This window comes from Mus caroli, chromosome 11 (assembly GCF_900094665.2).
Source record: "Mus caroli chromosome 11, CAROLI_EIJ_v1.1, whole genome shotgun sequence".
NCBI classification, from domain to species: domain Eukaryota; kingdom Metazoa; phylum Chordata; class Mammalia; order Rodentia; family Muridae; genus Mus; species Mus caroli.
The window spans coordinates 10,016,021-10,023,482 of record NC_034580.1 but is presented as its reverse complement, the minus strand read 5'-3'; the positions used below and the strand labels follow the sequence as shown (position 1 = coordinate 10,023,482).

At 41.5% G+C, this 7,462-nt stretch overlaps 1 pseudogene across 1 annotated transcript; it reads right to left on the bottom strand.

Annotated features, from left to right (window-relative positions):
* Positions 1-407: 407 nt before the first annotated feature.
* Positions 408-1,747, bottom strand: LOC110305701 (annotated as a pseudogene). Its single transcript, XR_002379181.2, has one exon. The product of XR_002379181.2 is annotated as an ankyrin repeat domain-containing protein 40 pseudogene (transcript).
* Between the last annotated feature and the right edge of the window lie 5,715 nt (positions 1,748-7,462).

Sequence of the window (7,462 nt, the reverse complement as noted above, 5' to 3'; positions counted from 1 at the left end):
GCAGTCATCAGTGGTCATAAAAGAAAATTGGGGGAGGGGAAGCTCTTTTGGTTAACAGCCTATTTACAATTAGGTAACTATATTTTAAATACTTTAAACCTGAGTAACATTTATAAATATGCTATATGAGACCTCACAGCCACAGGTCATACCAGATTCCATCTGTCCAATACCTGTGTGTGCTTTCTTTCTTTCCCCAGTCTTCCTCCCTCATCAGTTCAAAATTTCTGAGTGTCATGAGCATGCAACACCAAGAGAGGCGCGCCTGGTCCTTCAGGCGCACTGTCAACAGGAGTGGCTAGAAACAGGTCTGCGCTCTCAGCTTCTGCTTCGACAACTCTCTAGATCCTGCACATTAAACATTGGCTCTCGTTCCTTCAGCTTCGGCCTCTCAAGACTACTTTCCAGCTGTTCAAAGATTCAGCAATAGTTTATTGTGCACCAAGAGGCTTGGAAGAGTGGCACCGCTGCTGGGGGGTCGGGGCTCCTGCCTGCTGAGGCGGGGTGTTAGTGAACACTACGCAGTGGCACCAGGGGCCCTGGTGGGCATCCGAGGCTTTGGGATCAATGGCTTGTCCTTTGGCCCAGAGGTGACACATACTGTCACAGTACTCAATGATGAAGTCCCTGCTGCATTAGTACGTCAGTTTTGAAGCTCTCCGGTTATAGCAAGGCCTCTCAGTCAGTGTGGATGCAGCGTTTCTAAACAGAAAATTATTGTCACTTATCATCAGAACCAGTTCCAGCTCCTGGAAGTCCTGGAGTCGGGCAACATCTTTGTCCTTTCTTAACAGAGTGTTGGGTAACTTCCTTATCTTCTCCACTTGGTCTGGATTAACACCCAGCTCACAGCAGCTCACTCTCAGCAGTTCTTGGTAGGTAAGTTCCTGTCGATCCAGTTCAATTTCAATGAAGTCATTTTCACGAAGAGATGGATTCTGAATCCTCACCTTGAGTACCAGCTCTTGCATATTAAACGGAAATGCTCCGGTGTAGAAAAATGGCTGGAATGCTGGAGCCGGGCCTGCATATGTCCCGTTCTGAGGCTCCAGAGACACCGGGGGCTTGGATGGGACAGAGAACAGGGAGCGGTTCTGACTCACTGGTGGCTGACAGACAGGACCAGGTTTTGTGCTTTCTGGTGTTCTAAGTATGGCAGAGGGGGCAGAAATATCACCATTCTGGACCAGTGCCAAAGAGCTGTGGTCCCTAGGAAAGGCCCCTAGCAGAGGGGTTTCTGTGGGGGGAAGCAATGGAGGTGAGCCATCTGTAGGAGGTGACACTGGAGGTGGGGAGGGGCCCCCATTCTGCAATTGGGTGGAGTCTTCTGCTGCAGGGCTGTAGATTAAAGGGAAGGCTGGGTTGGCCAGATAGTTGGGAACAAAGGGCAGTTCTGACTCCTGCTTCAGCTGGGGGATCTTCTCCTCCTCATTGGCTTCTTCCACTCCCATAATCTTCCTGATTTCTCTCCTTGATGTTAGTTGTACAGGCATTTCCCCTTTTGTTGTAAGAATCTCTCTGTCAGCTCCTGACTGTAGCAGGTAGGACACCACCTGTTCATGGTTGTGTTTACATGTCCAGTGTAAACAGGTCCAGCCGTTGACCTCATTTTGCGAGTTCACATCCACCCCGCTCTCCACCAGTTTCTGCACCTCCCGAATGTCCCCCAAGGCCGCCGCCTCCCGCAGCCTCTCCTGCTGCTCCTTCTGCTCTAGGAGGGCGCTCATCTTCCCCAGGGCCCCGGGCCGCCCCGCTCCGAGCCTGTCAGCGCCGCCGCCGCCTCCGTGGCCGGCTCCCGGCCATGGGGAGGGAGCGCCGGGCTCGCCCGCCCTGCTCGCGCCTCCGCCCGCACCCGGCCCGGGGCCTCCTGCGCCCGCCCGCCCACCGGCAGCTCCCTGGCTCGATATTACCATTTCATTTTACATAATTATACTCTGTGTCATCTACATCAGAATCCAAATTCCATAAAAGCAGGTATTCTGAAATTTGGGTTTAGTATATCTGTTGTTGAATCACCAGAATCCTGTGAGGACCTGGCAAAATGTAGGTTTCCAATGTGTTATTGATGTAAACGAGTGAGACATATAAAACTCAGCTCATAATAAATCATTAAAAGGAAGGAACAGGGACTGGACAGGTGGTTCAGAGGTGAATAGCATGCACTTCTCTTACAAGAGGGCTGAGTTCAGTTTTTAGCAAACACATTAGATGGCTCACAGCCAAGAATGGCTCCAGCTCTGAGGGGTGTGCATGTAGATGTTTGTTCCTTCTTTGTGCTTTGTGTCGTTAAAAAGCAAAACAAAACAAAACAAACAAACAAACAAAAACAACAGGCAGTAATATCTGTTTCCTTTTAGTGCTAGCAAGTAACTCCATGAGCTTCTGAGGAAATTCTTTTTGTCTAGATGTTCAGGGTCCAGCGAGAACATGCCACATGCTTTGAAAATACACCCTCTTCTGACCTCCACAGCCAGTGTCTCATGTGCATACACACATGCAGACACAAACACACATGCACAAACAGGAAAGTAATGATTTTTTGAAAAAGAAACAGCTCATTATGTCAGAAATAACTAAGAATTACATATCTGCCACATAAACTTTGAAGTTATATGAGTGAAATAAGTGACATCATCTCTATAAAGTCCTTGAAAAAAGAAATCTTAAAACCACGAGATGGAAAGGTCTATAAAACTGAGAGGTTTCCTCTGAACACATGCATCCTCAGCACCAATTTTACAGCCTAGTTACTTGTTTTGAAAGGCTTAGAATTAAGTGGAATCAAACCAGCTTTCACCATCATTTTTGTTTTGTTTTTTATCCAGTGAAAAATATATTACAAACTTGGCATCTTAATGACCTACATATACTAGTAAGTACAGCCTTGAATAATATAATAAGGATATTACCCAATCACCATGTATTTCTAGAAAATTTCAATATTCTAAAACAGACTATATTCAATATATTTTATTAATTCTTAGGTAATTTTAAATGTGTAGCCTATTTTGGTTACAGTTTCTCTTCCTACTTTGCCTATCTTCTACGAGACCCACTCCTGCATCACTGCTCCAAAATTTGAGTCCTTTTTTTTTTTCTTTCAGTTTGTGCAGTCAGAATACTTCAGGACATGGGACATCAAGCTACCAGCACCTTATTCAGGGTAAAGTATTGACTGGCTCAATCTTACACAGGGATTATGCAGATAACTACAGTTGCTGAGTTCAGAAATGCACTGGTCTTCTCATGATCAGAAGACACTATTTTGCTCAGTTTTACATAAATGATCCATGAATGTGTACGAGCTACTAGTCTCTCCCTGACAACACACACTACCTTTACCATCCCAGCTCAGGGAACAGTGCATAAGTGTGTGAAGAAAAACTTTAAAGCTGACAGACTAGGACTACAGCTGTCAAGTGTTAATTTTTAAACAGAATATGTTACTTCAGACACCAACCACAATAACTGTGTTTGAATTTAAAAATGTACCTAGTTTTTACTCTCTGCATTACTGAATTTATTTTCCTGTTCATTGTTCTCCTGTGGAGAGCAGCTTCAAGTTTTCCTCCTTGGCTATGCCCCTGCCCTCTCAGTGGTTCCTGGTTTATCTAATTACAACCTACACACTATCAAATCAAATTTTCAACATGAAGGAGAAAGAGTCTCTGAGACCTCATTCTTAGCAGGTGAGCTAAGGAATATGGATGGTTGCTGAGAAATGCAAGATCACTCTACATTGGAGACATGGCTACCAGTAGGTCTCCCAAGTCAGAATTGATGGCCCCACATTCCTGCATATATGAAGAGCACTAACTGGACTCAAAAAGTTATCAATTACCAAGAGAACAAAAAAGAAGAAGAACAGGGGAGAGAGATCTATTGGAGAGCTGTAGAAGGAAGGTGATGATGGATAGATGTAATCAAGCTACATTAAAAAAAAACAGCCATTGAAGTGTATTAGTAGTCTCAATATTTTACATAAACAGTGTCAGTCAAGCAGAGATATTTTTCATAAAATTGCCAATCAATCAGCCTTAATCAACACAGAAGCAAAAAAGACTAAATGCAATTTCAGCATATAATTCCAAGTTTGTATTAATTAACTGTGTAGTAAATATGGCCAATGGTCAGAAACTATGCAGGATGGATGGTGCTTGGTTCAGAGAGGGCAGCAGCACAGGTGTTTTTTCTTTCTTTCTTTCTTTCTTTCTTTCTTTCTTTCTTTCTTTCTTTCTTTCTTTCTTTCTTGTAAAGAAATGCAGTAATGTCTATTCTCCTTCACTGAAAGATAATGATTCTTTGTTCTTTTGGGGAAATGATTTTTATCATGATATTTGGGGAACAAGAAATCTCCTCTAACATTCAACCATGACTGAAGATTATTTTTTGATTCCAGCAAATCCTTCCAAAGTTTCATTGTCCAAAATCAGATTACAGGTCCATTGCTGACAGAAAATCAACAGGATTAGTGGAATTTTCCTTACCTGCTTAGGTACATCTAGATGAAATATACTGTTTGGAGAATAAATTAAAGGAGAAAATTGAATTTTATTGGCAAACAGGAAGTATATTTGATGCTCAATGAGATGAGTATTTTTTCACTTGTACTACTGACTAAATCCTGGTAATTGTGAACCACCTGTCATGGGTGCTAGGAACACAAACATAATACTTTTTCAAAAGCTATGCACTGTCTTATTAGGATCTGAAAAGGACTCAACTTTTTTTTCCTCTTGTATATTTTAAAATCAACTGTGATTCTTATGTTTACTAGTAAATGTTTCTTTGTTAATTAAATTATACACTTTTCTGTTATAAACATTAACTTTTTTTTTTTACTTTTTATTTTGAAACTGGTTGTTTTCTGTTTTTAATAAGCTGCCAGGGTGACTATTAGCTTGCTTTGTAGTATAGGTAGGCTTTGACCTAGAATTCTTCCCACCTCAGCCTGAAGAGTAGTGGGATTACTGGCTTGTACAATCAGGCCTGGCTAATTTTAGTCTCCTAGAAAGCACTGATAGTGTTTCACAATATAACTCTGACATAATTTAGGCTATCTTTGAATTTCAGCTTACTTAAATTAATGTCCCTTAAAGTGCTAAACAGTTTTTAATGTCACTGACAGTTTTCATGACCCTAAGAACATGTTCCATTAAACAGATGATTAAATTAAAACGTTGTCATCCTGAATTTAATGCCTTTTATATAACTCTATCTTCTGTCAAAATACCCATTGCTTCAAGGTAAATTGATTTGAACAAAGATAACATTTGCTGGAAGTGGGGAAGGTTCTGGCCTATGATAGAAGTCTTCTTACAACTATAAAAGGATCTGTGGCAGGAGCTGCTGAAGGTTTCCCCACAGATTGTAAGCTTCCTCAGGTTTGGCATAAAGAAGAGTGAAACTGCAGACAGGAGAAAGGGCTTTCCTCCATTGGCTACTAAACTTCCAGGAGAGGAGACTAGAATAGCCAGTGTTGGTCCTAAATCTATTAAGTGCCCACCAGCAGGTCCTTTCTCTAAAATCTCATTGATAGATACGGAGAAGCACTTACTCTGATTCTAATTATTGAGCATTGGAGTTTTGGAATTAGAACTCCATGGAATCATCTCATTTCAGGATTCTACAAACCTCACAAACCTGCACCAAGTTATTGTGTCTTAAATATGCTTGATCCTCTAAAGGATTGTGGGTTCTCAAGGCTTAGCCAAAAATGATGCATTGTTATTGTGGAGCAGAGACTTTAAAGGATAGGAGCCTGATGGGAGGTAATTAGGTCATCAAGGACACACTCTAATAAACAGAGGGGATGTGTTCCTACAAAAATGAACTTCTTCTCCATGGATTAAAGTAGTTCTTACAAGAATGAATGCTCATCTCACCTGGCTCTTCTGTTAAATCATTGATGCATACCAAACTCTCTCCCCCCCTCCTCTCCCCCTCCCCCTTCCCCCTCCCTCTCCCTTCCTCCCTCTCCCTCTCCCCCCTCTGTGTGTGTGTGTGTGTGTGTGTATTATGTGTGCAAGCATCCAGGTGAGTGCATGCTGTGTACACATACAGATACCAGAGAAAGATTTGGAGTGTCTTCCGCTAGTGCTCTCCAGCTTATTACCATGAAACAGAGTTTCTTACTTACTTGGTATTTTGCCATTACAACTAAGGCTTGATTGACAACAAGCTCTGGGGATCCACCTGTTTCTAATCCTAAATAATGTAGTTAAAGCCATGCACAGTCATGCCTGGTTCTTCTTTACACAGATGCAGAGGATTAGACTTCAAGTTTTCATAAGCAGGAGCTCTTACCCACGGAGCCATGTTCCTCGTTGGCTAACAGTCATTTCAATGCCATCTACAGTTGTTAACAGAGTTGACCATATTCCAGAACCATATACTTGAGTTTGAGATTAAAGCAAGCAAGGAAGTAAAACAAAGGATTTCTTTTTAATTAATAAAGTGAGAGACCAGATCTCCAGTTCAGACTGCATTAAGAGAACCTAGCCTAAGTTTGAACTTGAATTATTGAATTAAATAACAGACCGCTACCTAGCACCATTTTTCCAGGTTATTCCCAAATAAATCTACACTTTCAGATTACAAGCCTTCCCCTGACACTTCACTTCAAACAACCACCTATCAGAAGAAAAGCAAATTAAGTTTCCGTTTTGGCTCCCAGCACTAGGCAATTATGTTAAAGGTCATAATCTCCCCACAACCCCAATCAAATGTGTACCAGCTACATACCCCCTTCTTGGCTCTATAAAAACCTTCTTAAAGTTGAACTCCAGGGTGCTCCCTCCATTCTGCTGTATCAGAAATGGTAGTATGACTAAAGCTCGATTTTGCATATAAAGATCCTAATGTGACTGCATGGGAGTTGTCTCCTGGTTTGTCTTTGGGGCTCAAGAACACTCCATAGTACAGCAAATTATTCATTCTTAGGTGTTTTATTATAACAAGAGAAGACAATGACAAGGTCCGTAGCTTTGCTTACTATATTTCCACATCTGTATGTGACATTGATAATAGATCCTGATTCTTAAGATTGTTGTAATAAATGAACAAATTTCATGAAGAAAACACTTAAAATGATGCCTGGTCCATTTCTCAGAAAGAGCTAGCTATGATGATGGTGATATTTTCATTTCTTCCCTAGAATATAGTGACTCTGAGGACAGAAGGCCAGAGTACCAATGGATTGTATGTATAATCAAAGATTATGTGTTCCAGAAAGGCTTTCTTGACTCACTAGTGATGCAGTGATCAATGCAAAGGCCATCAGACAGCAGATGGTGGCATCTGTCCAAGTCTGCTTAGATTTCCTTTGAGATCCAGATGAAAAAAGAATTAAGATTCATGAGACAAGAGAAGAAGAAATTGGGGAAAGGAAGAGATGAGATGAGCTCATGACTCAAGCAAAATAGGCACTGCAATTTTATTTGGCTCCTGCTGAACTACTTTT